The sequence below is a fragment of the Eumetopias jubatus genome, unplaced genomic scaffold, assembly GCF_037043125.1.
Source record: "Eumetopias jubatus isolate StellerSeaLion01/CBP00866 unplaced genomic scaffold, mEumJub1_p1.0 scaffold_6, whole genome shotgun sequence".
NCBI lineage: Eukaryota > Metazoa > Chordata > Mammalia > Carnivora > Otariidae > Eumetopias > Eumetopias jubatus.
This window is the reverse complement of record NW_028274812.1, coordinates 74,149,543-74,153,869: the sequence shown is the minus strand read 5'-3', so window position 1 is coordinate 74,153,869 and position 4,327 is coordinate 74,149,543.

The window sequence follows — 4,327 nt, the reverse complement described above, 5'->3', positions numbered from 1 at the left end:
GGAACTACTCTGTAAAGTGTCTTCTTGAAGGTGTTGGGTCTGTTTTGTAAACCAAGAAATCTCCATTCACTAAAATTGTTTGTATGGGTGGATGGGAGGGTTATGAGAGACAGAGACAGAGACAGAAAGAAAGAGAGAAGAGAGCCCCCTCAGAAAAGAGCTGAATAATCGGAGTTTCTATGCCATTCAACACAAGAAGTTCAGGTTTCTTGGGGAATAAAGTATTTACACAGTCTCATCCTCCTTGTTGTTGAAGAATTTGGCCACATACTCGGTGTCAGTGTTCTTGAGTGGGGATTAGCATACTATGTTCCAGTCTGGTCCTGCCACTACCATGCTCTACCTTTAGCAAGTTGCTTTGCTTTTCTGGGCTGCCACATGGTTAACTGTAACGTGAGGAGTCTGGAGTACATGATTCATTTCAGCTCTAATTTGTGAATTTGAGACTTTGAATCCAGAAGAGGCTGGGATGTACATAAAGCAGTATAAACTAGGGCACTGCCTCCTATCTCTTGTAGGATCCCCCATGTCTGTACCTTCCACTCAACCCTTAACTGAGCCCAGCTTTTGTCAGGGGGCCAAACAACTATGGGGTTGTCAGAAGACTCATCTCACAGTCACTGTGGCCAACATTTCTGTTGGTTGTACTGAAATAGCTCTTCTGAGAACTTCAAGCCACTCACACTCAAACCTAGAGACAGCCTTGGCCCCTGCCCCCCCAGGATGAGAACCAATCCGTGGTACGTTGCATGACATTCTTGTCCCCAGAAATATAGGGAAAGTTGTCAGCTGAGTGAGGGCAGGTGCATTTTGTTTCTCTGTGTTGGTGTATGTATGTCTGGTCACATTTCTGTGTTGTTGGCTACTGGACAAGAAAAGTGCTATTTGCCATGCTATTTACTTGGCAGATGTGTAGGTGATGGTCATGTGGCTTCTGTGTGGGCTTTGAGCTGAGGTGGTGAATGGGTCGTGAATTCCCCACCAACAGATATGCAGGGTGGACTGGTGCAACACAGAGTTAATTTCGTGAAGGAATCCAGTCTGCACACTGGTATTAGGAAAAACTTGGTTTTGCGTACACGGTTGCATGCGCAGCCAGCTGCTAATCTCTGGGTGGCATTTTCATTATGAATTTGTTCACCACCTGTCTTGCTTAAGCTAAAAAATAAATGCATTTGATTGCACGGGAATTTTCTCTGGTTCTTTGTTTTTACACATCTAAATTTTTTATTTCCTTTAAAAATTATTCCATGTTTATACTGCTTCCTAATTTCTATCGTCTCTAGGAGCCCAGTGGTCTGAGTCATGTACCAGATTTCATTTAGGAGTTATTCTGCCAAAAGAAATCCCTTTCCCATAATATTTCTTGAGGAAAATATTATTCTTTAAGACTCTAACACTAAACAGTAGAACAAAGCATGGGGTATTTCTTGTAATTAACACATTCTCACAAATAGATACTTCCTATTAGCATTAAAGAATGCTGATTCTTTTACTAATTCTTTTACTAATATGAATATTATTATTCATAATTTAAACAACCAAATATAAACCATGGGCTATTTCTTATTTTGTAAGCTTCAAAGCTATTTAAGTGCTATCTTATTTAGAAGTAAATTTATTAGTCAGTTGGCTGAAGAATATTCCTAGAAGTTGGAAAAATACCCACGACCATACCATCATTTTTATTAACTGAATGTCAAGAACTATGAAGGGTCAAAGATTGTACAAGTGACAAAAGACACGAGATTCCCAGCTCAGAGACAAAGAACTTCACGACAGCAGAGCGGGCAGCATGGGCTTCATGTTCATGCTGGTTCCTGAATTTATTTCCTATTGCTACTGTAGTACCACAGCTTAGTGTGCTACTTAGTACCACACACTTAGTGGCTTAAAGCAACCCCAACTTTCCTTATAGTTCTAGAGCACAGAAGTCCAAAATCAGTGTCAGTGGGCTAAATCAGGGTGTCATCAAGACTGTGTTCCACCTGAAGGCTTTAGGGAAAAACTCACTTCCTTGCCTTTTCCAGCTTTCAGAGGCTGCTCACACTTTGGCTTATGGCCTTGCAGCACTGCATCCTCTGCTTCTACTTTATATCCCTGTCTCTGACCATCCTGCCTCTCTCCTATTATGATCCTTATGATTGCATTGGATTACCCATGATAACCTCCCATCCTGAGATTCTTAATTATATCTGCAAAATCCCTTTTGTCACATAAGGTAGTATATTTACAAGTTCAAGGACTAGGACATGGACATATTTGGGGGACCATTAGCCTACTACAGTCTTCCATTTGGCCCCAAAGATTCATGTGCACCTCACATGCAAAATACATTCACTTCATCCCAATGCTTCCCAAGTTTCAATTATTACAGCATCAACTCAAAGTCCAATATATAGTCTAAATTTTATTAACTCAAAAGTCCCAATCTCGTCCTCTTTTTTTTTTAAGATGTATTTTTATTTATTTGAGAGAGAGAGAGCACAAATGGAAGGAACAGAGGGAGAGGGAGAGAGAATCTCAAGCAGATTCTGTGCTGAGTGCGCACAGAGCCCAGTGCAGGGTTCAATCTCATGACCCTGAGATCATGACCCGAGCTGAAACCAAGAGGCAGACACTTAACCGACTGTACCACCCAGGTGTCCCCCAGTCTCATCTTCTTAATTATCTAAGTCAGGTATGGGTGAGACCCTGGGTACGATCCATCTTGGGGAAAAATTCTCTCTCTGTGGACCTGTAAAACTAGAGAACAAGTATTTTGTTCCCCAAATGCAGTGGTGGGACAAGCACAGCATACCAGTTATAGACATTACTGTTCAAAAGGGAGAAACTGGAAGGAAAACGAGGAGTCATCAATCCTAAGCAATTTTGAAATTCAATTGGGCTAACTCCATTCGGTTGCAAGTCCTGGAAATAATCCTCTGTGGCTCATGGCTTCGCCCTCTGGGCCTGCAGCTCTGCCCTTGCAATTATCCTTCCTTTTTCTTGAATGTATTTATAACTGAGTAGTTTATCCACCTGTTTCCTGCATGTAGACTTTTGGGGGTCTGACAGCCCTCTTTCATCTTGTCTTCTCTCTGTGCCTTAAAGCCCAAGAGTTGGCAATGTTTCAGCAGGTGTAATATTCTCAAGAACATTGTGAGCCTCCTCAACATGTCACATGTGTTCATTGCATCAGACAGGAGGCACAAATTGCACCACAGAATCATTCCCTCTTGAGGCAGGGACATGACCTTTTGTAACTCCAAGCTGGTCAGGGGCAGGTGGCTTTTGCTTTGACCAACGGCAATTCTCTAGAGAAGGGAGCATGAGTGGGCCAACACACGGGCTAGTAAAGAAATCTGGGTGGGACACTACCAGCACCCTTATAAACAGTAATGGATGACATCTTTGGGTTCTAAGCAGCCTCTCCGGTAACTTAACTTTTGTAATCCTCCTATGAAAACTCTCAACACAGAGACTTAAATGATCCTTTTAAATATAAGTCAGGTTACTTCTCTGCTCCAAATCCTACAATGGCTTCCAATTTCACTCAGCAAAGAAGCTAGAGTCCTTACAGTGACCTCAAGGCTTTCCTCCCCTGTCCCGCAGCCGTACTCATCTCATCCACTGTTCTTCCCCTGCTCATCCTGCTCCAGCCTGGCCTCCCTGCTATCCCTTGAAAATGTCAGACATTCCTCTGTAACAAGGGGGGCTGTTGCCCTGGCCAGTCTCTCTATCTGGAACATTTTCCTTCTAGATATCCACTTGGCCCACTCCCTCATCTCTTGAAAGTTTTTCCTCCAAATGCCCCGTTATGGGTCAAATTGTACCCCCTCCTAACCCGCCAAATTCACATGTTGAAGTCCTAATCCCCCAAACCTGAGAATGTGACCTTATTTGGAAACAGGGTTGTTGCAGATGTAATTCATTAAGATGAGGTCATGAGGGTGGGCCCCCAGCTAATATGACTTGTATCCTTATAAAAACAGAACTGTTGGACACAGACGTGCAGAAGAGGAAGACAACGTGAAGACAAATCAGGAGAATACAAGCCAAGGAGGGAGGCCTGGAATAGACACCCCTCCCAGCCTTCAGAAGGAAGCAAGCCCACTGACACCTGATCTCAGACTTCCAGCCTCAGGACTGAGAGACTACAAATCTCTGGTGTTGAGGTCACCCGGTTGTAGTACTTTGTTGGAGCCCTAGCAAAGTAATAACCCCCTCCTCAACGTTCTGAATGAGGCTGATGCTGGTCATGCTTCCAGACTGGGCACTGCATTCCCCTTATTCCTGTCCAGCACCCCCATCTCCCTGATCATACGCTTTTTCTTTCTCTACAGTA